The sequence below is a fragment of the Lathamus discolor genome, chromosome 6 (assembly GCF_037157495.1).
Source record: "Lathamus discolor isolate bLatDis1 chromosome 6, bLatDis1.hap1, whole genome shotgun sequence".
Classification (NCBI taxonomy): domain Eukaryota; kingdom Metazoa; phylum Chordata; class Aves; order Psittaciformes; family Psittacidae; genus Lathamus; species Lathamus discolor.
In genome coordinates, this window is record NC_088889.1 from 44,254,361 (window position 1) to 44,270,390 (window position 16,030).

Below are 16,030 nucleotides of genomic sequence, written 5' to 3' on the forward strand. Positions count from 1 at the left end.
GGGACGCCTCATTGCAGACCCGGGAGCGTTCCCGCCGAGCCGGGAGCTGTCCTTTCAGCACCACACAATTGCCGCTTGAAGTTGCATTGCCGTTTTTTTCTTTTCCACCAGGAGCTTTTCTTTCAGCACCACAACATTGCACTTAGACTTTTTAAACGGCTGCGTCCCTCTTTGCTCTGAAGACCAATTTCGTCTGCACTTCCAGTTATTGCTATTACCTGTAGGACTTTCAATCCTATTTCACCCTCGCCACCCTTCCCCCAAACAGTTTTAAGGTATCTATTTCTGTGGAAGTCATTTTTCTCATTGAATGATCAGAAACAAAGATAAATTCTAACCTTTAACGGCTCATTCCGACTCATTGCTTACAGTAGATCTAAGCTCTTTTTTCTGCTTATTCGACTCCTTCCAGCTTCCCATCACATCTGTAACAAACTTTTAAAATGATATTGCCACACCACCATGCACAAGCCTACCTGCACAGTAGAGATAGATAATTCCATCACATTCAGATGGTTAACAGAGGTTAGCACATCCTGTATTTATATATATATATATATTTATATCGCTTTCTAAGAAAGTGCATATTAATGTTTACTTTAAAGAATGTGTAAATGGTGCTATCAAGAAATCTGGTCAATTTTATCCCAGTCTTTTTGTGTACCACTTCGAATGTATGAGATTTATTTTTCTATTGGAAAAAAAAATAAACAGTCTGAAAGCATTAAAATTGGTAGATTTTAGTAATTTTACAGTGAACTGAATCCCTATGTCATAGTATCATTAAAAATTTAATGATGGGTCATGCAAATTACAATATGCTTTTTGGTAATACTCACACATTTCTGTCTGGACACTCTTCAGACCATCTGCTGACTCTTAAATGTCTGTTTTACCTGAGACAAGATGTCTACATACTCCAAATTTTAAATGTTTTGATGTGGTTATGGAGAAAAGAGTTGATTGAGTGCTACTGTTTACCAGAGATTCAAACTGAGACTGGTTTATCAGTGGTAGAGATTCAAATGATATCTCTCAAATGCAAGGCAAACATGGCTTAGCATGTCACTATCTGGTGCAATGCAGTCCCTGTACATATAATATGCTGCATCTTTACTAAAAATGCTTGAAAAATCTTTAGTGAACAAGACAAGGATATACTCTGTTATAGAAATATGTTGCTTCTAGAAGTTTGCTTGTTTTTTCCTTAGACATTTAATAGTATATAATTGTTATCTGAAATTATATGTTGATGCCTTTTGTTCAGAGGGTAAGTACTGTGCTGCTTTAACCAGTTGTTAGCAGACAGTTTGACACACGCCACATTCTGTTTGTAGCTGTATTCATATTTTTCCTCTTAAAATTGTACTTTAAATACTGTAGGCAAATTCATTCCAAATTCATTATTATTTTAAAAGTACAATATTTTTCTATGCAGATTAATACAATTATCTCTATATTATATAAGCAGAAAGATACGCACAGTTTTACATATAAACATAAATATTGCTCTTTGTAAATGAAAATTTCTCTTGTGATTAAAAAGTACTATAATTTCAAGTTTACAGTAGAAATATTGTTTAAACTGAAAGCACTCAGTATTTTGTTTACAATATTTTTTTAGGGATAATTTAAAATGTGTAGCTTTAATGAAAAAAGTTTTACACAATTATAGTGGGTGAGCACCTGTTTCCACATTGTTAGGGCACAGAAGTTAAGAGTTCAAATTGCCACATTAATCAAAGAATTGAGACTATGAAATCCATTTCATTTAATCTCTTATTGAATAAACAGCTCTGTAGTGATGCCTATTTGTACTTGTTTCTCTAATAAAAATGCAACTGTAGCTCTCAACACAAATTAGTTTTAATTATTTGAATTATATGAATTTGTCAAACATAAATAATCTAACACCTGTTTTGCCTTTTCATTTTATGAAAAAAATGTTGCATGAAAGCTAATAGAGGATGATAGTGGGGAATTACAAAGGTAGGTCTATGAATTTATTACAATTCTATTAATTAAAAAAAATGCAAGTGTGAGTGGATTACTATCTAGCAGGATAAAGAAGCAGTCTGTTTCATAGCTGTGGAAGGATACAACAGAAAACAGCAAAACAGAAGAATGTCTCATACACTGGGTCAATGCAACTGACTTGTCCAATGCTCATCTTTGAGAACTGGTGACCGTGATTTACAGTATAGCAATACATCTTCTGAATACAATGATTACATTACAAAGTAATGAGTGGTGTAGTTCATGAGATATTTAATCAAGGCACCAAAAGCTGCTGTCACAGTCACCAATATATGTGAAACAAATCTCAGGCAAAGGAAGAAGACAAATTTGGGTTTCCCTGCTTTGTATTTGTTTTGGTAATTCATTTCAGGAGATCTGCTTGTGCATACATGAAGAGTACCCCAAGTATCAGAAGGGCATAATGTGGTATAAAAAACAATTGGTAGCTAACTCTGAAAATGGAGAAAATGTATGTTTTCTCCACAGAATAGTATAATCATATTTGTTGCTTCTGTTGCATGTCACATTTTGTTTTAAAAACATTACTATTTCAAATTCTGAATATCTTAACACACTGCCCTGAATTCATTTATCATTTGGTGGAGGAGGGAAATAAACATGTAATCCAGTTGTGGTTGGTGGTGGTAGCCTTATATGGCAATTCAAGCAGTGATAATTTGTATGACTTTCTGTATATTAAACCAGACCTTAATATTGATTCTGTTTGTGGTGTATTAACTGTTATCCCTTCTTGATAAAGGAAATGTGCTAAGCAGATAGTTACTGTTCTAAATCAACAAGGCAATTTTAGAGTCACACGAAGCTGTTGAAACCTACCACTCGGTAGTTTGTCTGCCAGATTCATCATCTTTATTGTTCCTTTTGGAGGTGTCTCTCTTCCTTTGTGCAAAATATTTCCAGCAGGCAAGCTTATCATAAGAATTTACGACACTCCAAGGATATGATTATGTGGCCATCACAGTTAATATTCTGCCCTACATATCAATTAACATAGCTCAGGGTTTCAGAGCTGTCTATTTTTGAAAAATGCAAATTACAGAAAACATTTTATAAAGCATTTTATTATATTTTAGAGTTATTTTTCTCTTAAAATGCTCCTGTGGTTCTTTTGTATTAGCTGCAGTCCCTTCGCAGTGCAGTTATACTCCAATTTTTACATATCAGTCTTTTTTCAGACCTTTTATTTGCCACATTTAGTTATTGCCAAATCAGTCAATATACTGCAGGGAAGGTACTGTGGGAGTACTGAATTTGGTTTTATGTCATTTAAATTTAACTAAAAATAGAACAAAAACATATTTCTAGTGTTGCAAAGAACTGCAGCATGCAACTACTCAAGAAAAATCTGACTTTTATATATAGTTCTTGTTATAATTTAATAAATATATAATTCAAAACTACATACATTGCAACATCATTTAAAATTAAGGAAAAAAGTAAGAAAGCAGGATGTTTTCAAACTCCTACTATAAACTGGACAACGCCTTCCTGTTGTAATATTTCTGATATTGAGCAAAGGGCTAGTAAGTGTCTTTAAGCTTCCAGAACTCCTGTTAATCTAAGCACAGCTTCAGGAAAGAAAAGAAAAAGAAGACTTCTTAGAAACTTAGTTAGTTTGTGTGTGGGATTAGGATTAAACCCATATTTTTATTCTCTTGTATTGATACAAAGTAAACCACTCTAAAATTAATTGCTTGCTTTCACTTCTGAAAGCTCACTTGACAATGTATCATGTTCCAGACTTTTTTTGAAACCCAGTGAAATTTTGTAATAGTCTGACCTGGCAGCAGCTGTTCCTGACACAATATATTATTCCTCTTTCACCTAGAGGATATAATACACATCACTGAAACATTTTAATTTCTAATGTGCATGCCAATTTTAAATTCACATTGGAACTTTGAGTATTCTTTAGCTTGAAAACAGAAAATGTAAGCAAAGAAAGGCCATGTTTGAGAACGTCTTTTTACATGACGGTTGATGGAAACATCAGCAATATTCTTTGCTAACCGCCATGTCTGTTTATGTGAATGAGTTAATTGTACGCATATCTATAAACCAGTATTTCTAGAAGTACTAAAAGATTTGCATCCAATTTGTATAAACTCATCCAGTTTGCATTTTTCCTTCATTTGAACTAAAATAGTCAGTGCCCTGATATGTTCTGATCAAACTTGGTATAACAGCACGGGCACATCTAAACGTGAGCAGCTGCGGACTGTGCAAAGTGGAAGATAGGGATGAAGAAGCAATAACAGTGTGATTTTATAAAAACTACAAAAGTGCAAAAGTATGTCATACAGATAGGTTTATAAAAAAGAAACCGTTTTACCTTTGAATATAATGCTGCAAAGAACAAGTGTATTTTTACTGATGGTTTATTCACAGTGTTGGTAAACTTTAGAGAAGTTTATTCTGTTTAATAAAAAAATGGTTTTGAGGTGTCTTGTTAATTTCACATCCACAGCTCAATTTTATTTTTTTTTTCCCCTAATCAATGGACATTGCTAACTGAACAGTGAAAAGAAGGGGAAATTTTGAAAAGAAGGATGTTCCTAATCAGACTGCATTACTTACTGGGAGCCAATTTGACTGCATGTGACTAATGCATTAATTTTTATCATTATTGTAGGTCATCGAGACAAGCAATGACGTGTCATCACTGAGAATAATTTTAAGTCAGGAATTGGATTATTTTTGGCCCCAGCATCAGCAGGACTAGTAGGGTTCATGGCATCCATGGGTTCAGGTGTCTGCTCTTTTTCTATAAGAGTTTGACTACATTATGTCCAAGCAGAACTCCTGATGAAAAGCACTAATTCCAATTTTAACTGAACATGCATATTTCTATATACAAAGGTACAAAAATAAATCTTTAATTCATGTGCTTAAACAAAGCACAAATTTATATAAAAAAAGGACTCAGCAGTGAATCAATAGTCCAAATTTGCCCACATATAGGCAGGTATATTACTATTAATGCTATCTGCATATTTGCATGTCCATCAATATTATTCACAGGATAATTGTAAAGTTCACACAATCTTCTTGTTGTTTGGTGGAGAATCTCAATTTTGAAGGAGCCAAACTAGTGTGCAGTGGTGACCAGAATTAATGAAGAAACAGCTAACAGTTGAAGTGACTGATTCCAGCCCCAGTGATTGACTCTACAAGTATAAAAGCTAACAAATATTTATGGTAGTCTTATTTGCCCAGACTGAAGGCTTTTTCGTAGAGAAAAACAAAGGTATTATAGAAACATTGTCGAAGGGAGCTAAAGGTCTTTAATGCTTTGATTTAATTTGGCTTCCAGTGAAATGGAAGTCTTTCTTCTAGTGAAATTACTGGCAAGAAAACAATCACTTACTTCTAACAACGAGGGCTTGTTTTGTTAAATTGAACTGGTATGGTTGAAGTTACAGTCTGCTTTCACCAGTGCTTAAAAAGGGGGGTACTAGTTCAGAATACATACTTTAAAATTAGTCACTGTATCAACCTCTCGTGTTCGAAGTTCAGTGTTAATAGATGGGCATTCCCCAGTAGGGTTAACTTTGGATAGAGATGATACCAAGGATTAAATTTCAAAAGAGGTTACTTGGTTTATACAGGAGGGCATGCTCCAGAAATCATTGTCCAGAATAAAAAACTACTTAAATAAATTAATAACCTGATTACTAGCCTTTTTGTTGAAAGCAGTTAAAAACCAATGTCATTTCAGTTTAGATGTGTATATCCTAAATACTGTACATACAAAAATCACTGAGCAAAACCTGATTATTTTTCTTCTATAAAACTACTTCCAACTTTTCCAAATATAGTTATTACATCAACAGCAATAAAGGATGTGCAGGCATAGTTTTAATATGTATCCCCCTATTAACCAATTTCCCTGTACCACATTTCGTATTTTATTCCTTCAAAATAAATTAATACGAGTATGCCCTAAGAATGCTTCTATACATATTGTTAAAGCATTGAGTGCGTCCAGTATATGCAGTCCTAATATTGTGTTGTTCTGGAATGACATCACTCCAATTTATCTTGCCTTTAATATGAGACAAGCTGATTGATCTGTGTTTTCCACTTTCAACGTCTGTAACAGAAAAAAAAAAAAAAAAGAAGCTATGTAATGTGATGAAGGTGAGTTTGCAAGTTTCCATTATTTTTAAGAATTGTTTTACAGGAAATCAAATTACCTGGTTGGATAATATTTACATTTTTATTTTAAGAAAAACACTTGTGTGTGTTTGTGTGCCCATCCATTTCTGCCCATACTCAAAATATACTTGCTTAATATAAAAGGAAACAAAGCAAAGTAAAAATCAAGTATGTTCTGTTTTGCTAAATTTTGATGGACAGAGTTGCCTGTCTTGTCTGATAGACAGAACAAACACACTTAGCCCAGGAAAATACAGCACAGATTTTTGAGCTATAGAGCGGTCAGGAAAACAGGTAGCATTTGTTTCTAGTGTGTAGGCATAGGTATATATATGCTTATAATTTCAGCAAAGAACACTTCCCTGGACTCCACATCTTCCTTTATATCAAAGCCAAAATGTTCCCGCCTCCCTCCATATGTCACATTTAATGATTTTTAATTTTGACACAACTTTGTCTTATCAGAATTTTTCTGTCCAGCTCACTTGAAATAATTATGCACTTTCCGCAGAAGTATTCAGAAAACTGGAACTAAGGGTAAGTTAATATCTCCCATATCCTACCTCAGAGAAGTAGCAAATGGATCATTCTAGCTACATATCATCTGGTCTTTGTACAGAACTATATTAGAAGGCCAATTATAATAATTGTAAATAATTAATTTCATTGTTTCTGAGCATAATTGAATAATTCTTCAATTGCAAGCTGCACTACTACCTGAGAAGTCTGATTTTAAAAAAAGTTATTGTAATGGTCAATTTTTACAAATAATTCTGACCACTGACTCACTTGGTGCAGTGTGTCATATAGTGTTTGTGCTACCTAAGGCAAGGACATGCAAAGTCAAGCCGGTTAAACCCATTGTGTCTGAGGATTTACTCTGACTGCAGGAAGAAAATACTTACGTAGCTGCCACTGATTTCAGTGGAACTAGAAATTAACTTCTACTTGCTTATATGTAACATATGCCTCTCACTGTCCTCTCTCAGTCTAAAAAGGAGTACAAAATGTGCTCCACCTAGGCTTCCACCTGCGAGGCCATGTGCCATTACCAAATTCTTATTTCTAAAGGGCATTATCTAGTGCCACTATTTTAATTTTTTTTAGTATGATAAAATGTATAACTGGGAACCCTTTCATATAGAAAGATCCCTTTTTTCCAGTCATGGTTTATCTTGAACTGGGCTGTCTTTAAAATTCAAAGGAAGGTGCTACCAGTAGTTTCTGCATAAATTCTTGTTTGACCTGTAGTATATACATTTTAGAAACATGAATTATTTAGGTAAGGGACAATTCCACAGACAGTCATAATGTGTGAGCCAAGTACCCAGGCTTGATCTTTTCCATTGTTCCATACATGCCCATAATTAGTAGGTCACCTCTTCTCCATTAAAATTTTCTGGGGGAAATCTCAGCTTTGCTAAAAGTCAGTGATAAGATTTCTGTGAAGTCAAAATTTTAACTGTGAGTACATGACCTTCTACTTCATTTTTTTTAATTATTCCAGACATCTAAATAGAAATTGGAAAATCCGAGCATGACACTATTTGTTTCATGCAACCCATATTCTTTAAGGTTATAGATCTGATATGATAGTAAGTGCTAATATTACATATTATCATCTACTGTTTTTTTCTACTCCTCTCTTTTGTGTGCACCCATGCTGTGCAGACTTACAAGGAAGTCTGCACAGGCTGTCACATTGCTTTTCCTTGCCTGCCTGTAGAGTCCATGTATTTTCTTACAAATAATAGCCACACTGCTGTCCAACAATTTGCATTCCAAATTCCACCTCTTTTTTAACTCTTCCCTGGCTAGGTTTGAAATACATGTAATCATTTTAGGAATCACAGAATCATATTATAGAACCATAGAATCGAGCAGGTTGGAAAAGACCTTTAAGATCATCAAGTCCATCATGGTTTTTCGAACACTTCGAGGGATGGTGATTCCACCACTTCTCTGGGAAGCCTATTCCAATACCTGTTCACACTCTCAGTGAAGAAATTTTTCCTAATATCAAATCTAACCCTCCCCTGGGGCAGTTTGAGGCTGTTACCTCTTGTCTTATCCCTTGTTACTTGGGAGAAGAGACTGACCGCCACCTCACTACAACCTCCTTTCAGGTAGTTGTAGAGAGCGATAAGGTTCCCCCCTGAGCCTTTTCTTCTCCAGACTAAACAACCCCAGTTTCCTTAGCCATTCCTCATAAGATTTGTGTTCCAGACCCTTCACCAGCTTCATTGCCATTCTCTGGACTCACTCCAACACCCCAATGTCTTTCTGGTAGTGAGGGGGCCAGAACTGAACACAGTATTCAATGTGCAGCCTCACCAGTGCCAAGTATGGGGCATGATCACTGCCCTGGCTCTGCTGGCTGCACTATTTTTGATACAGGCCAGGATGCTGTTGGCCTTCTTGGGTGCCTGAGCACAAGCTAGCTCATGTTCAGCTCTGTCAATCCTCACGGACGGGTCCTTTTCCGCTAAGCAGCTTTCCAGCCACTCTTCCCCAAGGCTGTAGTGTTGCATGGAGCTGTTGTGGCCCAAATGCAGGACACAGCACTTTGCCTTGTTGAACCGCATACTACTGACCACTGCCCATCAATCCAGCCTGTCCAGATCCCTCTGCAGAGCCTTTTTACCCTCCAGAAGATAAGCACTCCCAGCCAACCTGATGTTGTCTGCAAATTTACTGAGGGTGCACTCAATCACCTCATCCAGATCATCAATGAAGATATTAAACATCAGTGACTCCAGTGCCGAGACCTGAGGGACACCAGTAGTGACTGGTTGCCAACTAGATATGATGCCATTTACCACCAGTCTTTGGGCTCAGCCAGCCAACCAGCCAGCCAATTTCCAAGCTAGCGAAGAATCCATCTATCCAGGCCATGAGCAGCCAGTTTCTCCAGTAAAACACTTTGGGAGACAGTGTCAAATGATCAATTTAAAACCAAATAGACAATGTGCTTAGCCTTTCCCTCATCTACCATGCAAGTCACCTTATTGTACATGGAGATCAGGTTGGTCAAGCAGGATCTGCCCTTCACGAACCCATGCTAACTGAGCCTGATCCCTCAGTTTTCCTGCACGTGCTTTGTGATCTCACTTAGGATCAACTGCTCCATGACCTTCCCTGGCACTGAGATCAAGCCTGTAGTTCCCAGGGTCCTCCTTCCTACCCTTTTTGTAGAGACATGTCACGTTGGCCAGCCTCCAGTCCTCTGGGACCTGCCCACTAGACCAGGACTGCTGAGAGATGATGGACAGTGGCTCAGCAAGCTCCTCTGCCAGCTCATTCAAGGAAAGTAAAAACCCCACAAAATTGCAGTGTTAGAATACTGGCAGTTTAGGTTCTAGAGTCATTTTGTCTTGAGCCGGTGCAAAGAATAGTACATGCGCAAAAAACTTTCTCACACATTCACAAGAGATTGGTCTGAACTCTGGCATATATTGTTGCAAAAGCTGAACTATATTTGCCATGATGCTCATTGTATCACAGCCTACACAAACCTATTGGTAATATCAAATATTAGGCATGTAAACAAAGTAGTTTTGGAAAGGCTAAGAAAGACGAGGAAATTTGAAAGTGCAAGTGCTGTATGAAAGAAGTTATGTATTCTAGAAGGTGTAAGTCAACCATTATTACATTGCTAATGCAATGTTAGAGAATACCATCACAGTTATATGGCAGCTCTTCACTATAAAGGAATGCTTGCAGCAATGAAGCTGTTGGTAAATACCCTCTTTAAAAACGGTATGGCTTAGGAGGAAACAAAATTTCTGGAGGCAAGGTCTGAAGAAAATGAACAATCTCTGTATAGAAGTCCCTCCTCAAAGAATATTAAACTGTTCATGGTTGAACCTATGGGATTTTTTTATCATTTGATATTATTGTATACTCTAATGAGATTAATATTAATGGATTTAAAGACTTACTTGATAACTTATTCAGTGTAAAAAGGCTATTTCTTTGTTTACACCAGTATTGTAAGTCCCACAAACCACTGTTCTCCTTACCTAAATCAGTTCTACTGAGGTTAAAAAGGCCTCTGTGTAGGCATAAGCATAACCTGGCACTGCATAGGGAAAACATTAGAAAATTGGAACTGTCAGCATTATGATTAATGGTTTTGCAGTAGTGTCCATGTTGTGTAATGTGCTCTGCACACAGATAAGGCGTTGTAGTCTGGAGCTTGTCTTAAGAAGATGAGTGGAGTTTACCATTCAGTGAGACCCTTCAGAGGTCAAAGCAAAGAACAAATTGTATAAAAGGCATATGAAAGAAAATATCACTTGAGTACCACCCTATTCCTTCTAAGCCATATTCCATAATCAGTTTGAATAAGTTAATTGATGTAGATACAGTTCAGCCTGGCAGAAATTATAATCTTTATTAGGAAAAAATGGTCACTCTACAGGGAAATAAGCTTGCAGGAATCATAGAATAGTTCGAAAGGACCTTAAGATCACCAAGTTCCAACCCCCCTGCTGTGGGCAGGGACACCTCACACTAGACCATGTCACCCAAGGCTCTCTCCAACCTGGCCTTGAACATTGCAAGGGATGGAGCTTTTACAACTTCCTTGGACAACCTGTTCCAGTGCCTCACCACCCTCACAGTAAAGAACATCAGGTAAAGGGTAGCAAGTGTCTATATCAAGCATATCTAACTTAAAATAAGTAGTATCTCCTATGTTTAGGCACAATCAGATAGTTTTTTATGACAGTTTGTCACTGTTTTTTGGAGATGTCTCATTAATTTTTTTTTCTGTGCATTAGTACTAAAGCTACTCAGTTTTCCATTTTCATTATTTGGCAATGTAAATAGTTCTTTGATAACGTGGTGGATCTCATCTTTGCCACCAGGACTATTGTATTCTTTCATACTCACAATTTTTTTACAACAGATCTATGCAATCAAAATATTACAAAGTTTCACTGAGTGTAAGTTCAAGAATTTCTTAGTTAATGTCACTGATGTGATATAAGAATCAAAGTGGTGTTAAAAGAAGAGCTCTCAATTTTGAGCACCTCCAGTAATGCTGAAGACTGAAAATTACTTTAACTGGCATTTATGTAATTCTGCCTTCTACTTTAGAGGGTCGCATAAATCACCACTACCACTGTAATGGTGAAGTATGAGCGCTTCACCGCTTCAGAGGGATTCACAGTCCTGTTGCTTAAATTGCCCTCATACTCCTTTCCACCAAAGGAAAAATAAAATCCATTCCCACGGTGTTCCTACCCAGAACAGCTAGGGAGGCAGTCTGACCATTTCCATTGTTTACCTAGCTACCAGAAAGCCTTTGTAGGAAAAGTCATTATATGAGATGCAGAGGAATCAAGGAGCAAGTACAAACGTGGAGAAAGAGCCCGATAGTTTGCTGTAGTCCCAGCAGTAAGCTCTGAGATGATGGCAAAATACATAATGGCATTGATGCAGTCTAAGTAATGGTTAAAACCCAGCTGTTTATAGTTCTGGCAATTATATTAAATCAGCTGGGAAAAAACCAAAAAGCAAACAACAAAAAGGAAGCAAAATCACATTAATTTTTATCCTAACCAGCATTTCTAAAAGGAATTGAGAACTTTTGAACTATAACACAATCATGAAATTTTAAGTGCTTAATGGAATAATAATTTCTTGGATGAGAGGTACAAAGCGTATTGGAGTGCAGTAATGTGAAAAACGTCTTATTTTAGAAGATTGAATCAGTATTCACTTCAATTTTACATTCAGCAATATTACTTGTGGCATAGCTGGCAAGATAAAGATCTTCCCTGGACATTTTAGGCTGCTGATTTTTTATGAATTTTTACCAGCCATATAGACGGGATTCTATTCAATAACTACCTTGGAAACTTTGCTTTGGTAGGCTAACAGGAAGCTGCATTTCAGAACATGGAGTGGATACTTAATGTTTCTTTTGTTCCTGGACTGTAGGAAAGGTATCTAGGTTTGAACCCTGCTGTTAAATCCGTAATTGCCTGCTCTGCCTTTCACTGCTTGCATTACTTTAGGTTATGTCACTTTAAGTTAAAATAAATTAGAAATCTTTACATTCATGAGGACTTAGAGGTATATAAAGATATGAAGAAGTATGTGAAAAGGCCAAATAAACTTACACTTTCCCCCTTTTTTTTTCCTTTCTGAATCCTGAAGGTGGAAAATAACCCAGTCTTTGAGGTCTTTTAGACTTGGCACCAGCTCTTAGCGATATAACAAATGAAGTGTTTTCTCAGGCAAAATACACAAAATGTGATATATACAGAAGTGAAATCAAACTTATCCACAGGACACTAAGGGTCAAATAAGTCATGAAACCCACCTATAGCTTTCTCCCACAGTTAGTGCTATAACAGAGGCAAGTTTTGGAATATGCTGTCACAAAAGAACTTAAACAAGCTGAAAAGTGGGACATTACATGTAGTTTAGGTCTGAGAATAAGAGTCTGAGAGTCTAAGAAAATTGAAAAAAAAAGAAAAAAAGTTGCTTCAGCAAAAATAAAAAAAAAAAAAAACGAACAAATCCCCGGAGTTTTGTTCACCCTTAGAAATCCCGTTGTCTTTGGCTGTTGCCATGTTTCATTTTAAACCACATCAGCCCACAGCTGCTGCTAAGACTTCCCAGTCTAAACACCTTAGAAAGTCCTGCTACAGCCACTTTTACAGTCTGAAGAGCAGAAGGCTTTCGTGTTTTAATTACTGGTTACCAACTGATGCAATGATCCAGAAAGCAGTGGAGTTGGATTCACTGTTTTTCCCTCATCCTCAAGGAGGCCGAATGTATATCATGCTAAAAGAATCATCTGACCATCACCAGGGAACTGCACTGAAGTTGTGCCACATCAGTAATGCAGGGGATGTTGTCATTCAAGAAGTATCATTCCTTGAGGAGACCAGAATCTAAGACTCTGCTGCCCACTGTCTTCCAAACCACTAGGCAATAGAATTTTGTCCCCTTCTTCCTCTCCATGGTCATGAATTTTTGCATTTTTTATTTGTACTTTGAAAAATATTTCCCCACCCAAAGGGCACCTGCTGGTGATTAAGATATTCTAGAAAATACAGGCTTAAACTCTTAGTTTTACTGACATCATGGACAAGGGCATTATGTAATCTTTTATATAAATGATGATGATCAACATTAGTACCCCACCACATTTCTAATGAAGTTTTTTAATGGATGATCTTGCTAACTCTGATGCTCTGTGGTTAGGAGTATATTACAGGGCAACAATAGTGCCTTGCTGTGAACCTGGTCACCTGCCTAGGCTCTCTGCCTTGTTCCCTAATGCAGTCTTTCTCATAGCTGATTCTTTTAATAAAATTTTGCATACCTCTAGATTAAGACCTCTTATAGCTTCTTCTGGGACGCCTTCCCTTAAATCAGTCATTTTTCATGATATCTGAGCTAATATTTTCTTGGTGATTTCATTTAACTCCTCCAAATCTTAGTCTGTTCTCTCATTGACTATTTGAAAATAGGAAAGAGAGTGAACAAATGCTCTCAGAGTGCAGTTCCTAAATGATAAGTGAATGCAGACTGAAGGATGGGGAAAAAAAAAAGGAAGGCATTATCTGTTTCTTTATTCATATGCATGAATAATTCCCCTTGCTGGTTAATGAGAGTTTCAAGAAGCCATACAACAAACAGCAAACTTCCATTAAGTCATGTACGTGAACTAATTACACCTCAGTCTCAGGTGAATAGCAGAAAGTTTTGTCTCTCAGAGGTACTCGCATGCATTTGGGAAAATAATAATAAAAGCTTCATCCAAAAAGTATAAAGCCTGGCCTCTCAGAATATTTTTCCATTTTGCACATGCAGATCCTGAAGATATGGTTATGATTAAATGGGTCTAAGTATCTCCATAAGCACATGTAGCTTTATGTCTCTCCCATGCATAAAGGATCAGCTAGGATACACATAAGTCACTGCTTTCAGAGTTAACATGAGGAAGACACTCGCTGGCTCATATTTACACCCAATATCACATTAGCTTTAACAAATCATGTGTTCTACAAGCCAGTTCAGTTAAACTAGTCAAAATTCATCTGGAAGAGGGCATGCCAATTTTTTGCTGATTCTTTCCTGACTCTGAGCGGGTTTAAGACCATCCACATAAGAGACAACAGATAAATATATTTGCTTCTAGTTCAACGCTAGCCAATGTATAAAATCATGTTTCTGCCTTTTCTATCCAAGTTCTACAAGCCATCTCAAGGGGTCAGAGATTTCAGACTTATGAGTATAAGGCTCAGTGATAATCTGACTCTGGAACACAAAGTCCTGCTTGTTTTGTGAGCCAGTTTTCATAATAGGTAATTACAGTTTGAAGTATGTTCTGTCATTTTTGGAAACACACACTAAAATCATTAAGCTTAATACCTCTGAGATCACACTAGGCATCCATTTACATCTTTAGACACCTAAATACTCTGATACTTCAGTTGTCTCCTACACTTCAATGTAGCTGTTTGTTGACTTTGACAGCCCAAAGTTAAATATCTAGTTTCTTTCAGTACAAATTTAGTGATTTCAGACAGAAATCTGCAGAAACCAGCATATATATCAAGGGCATGTCCAGGCTAGCCAGAAAGAGAGCCCAAGTGGAAGAGCATTTTTCAGTCTCATGGTGTTCAGTTGCCTAACTTTTGGCCCTGAATAAGCAGGTGCCACAATTTCAACTACTTCCATCCACAATTTCAGCTACTTCCAGAAGTTGTTCTCTTGTCGTGAACATGTCCCACAGAGCTCTCAAGAAGTATATTACCTACTTTCTTACATTCCTAATTTCTGAAGCAGTAACATAGGGGTTACAACACTTGTTTCAGTGCCTTCTGGGATTTGAAACTTCTTCCATTTTCTAAGCAAATATTAATAATACCAGGGTAGTTCATATTCTAGGATAGGAACTCTCCTGCTGTATTTAGTATTTAAACTTATTATGTAAGGTGCTCAATGACACTAAAATTTAGTTCTTACTTCTCTCCCTAGTGGTTGCTTTACTTCTTTTTTTCCCTTTTACCTACCAAGCATTTAATGAGGCTGTGCAAAGTAGAGCACCTTCAAAAGCACTAGTAGCTTTTGCTATGGCTTGATGACTAACACAGTCACTTTAAAAAATGCAGAGAGCTATAACAGAGGGGGTAGAGTATACAAAAGAACCTAGATTTTTAAAGTTTAGCTAAGTCTCTTAACTGTTAATTGATAAAACAAGGGATAAATTTAGTCTCATTTCCTGCTCTCCTTTTGGAAAGAAATAGTTGTGTTTTCACAATGCAATTTTCAAATGAGTTCTGTAATGCAGATAGGGAAAGATATACGTCAGCTGATATGAGATACATATTAGAGAGCAAGCTTCTTCAGTGTACACATAGATGCAAAAAGTACTGACACCTGAGCAACTGTTGGACAAAAAAAAACCAACCTTGATGTCTACCGAACCTAAAAATAAAAATAAACAAAGTATAGGCATCTCCAGCAATTACCAAAGTTTTGTTGTGTGATAGCATGTAAGAGACAGCCTTTCAAATGTGTGAAAATACTGACTTCGTTAAAACCTAAAGGTACCTGAGATCAGCCACACAAACCTGACTTCAAAGGTAAATATCTGTGTTTGAAAACATGTCTTCATACATCAATATGCAGCTGCTTCATGGTTGAATAATAAGAAACCGGAGAGGAGTAGGGGTGAGAGAGATTGGTTTCCAGCAGAAATGAAAACCCAGATATTTTACCCAAACTTATCACAGAATCATAGAATCAAGCAGGTTGAAAAAGACCTTTAAGATCATCAAGTCCAACCTTTAACCCCAGGACT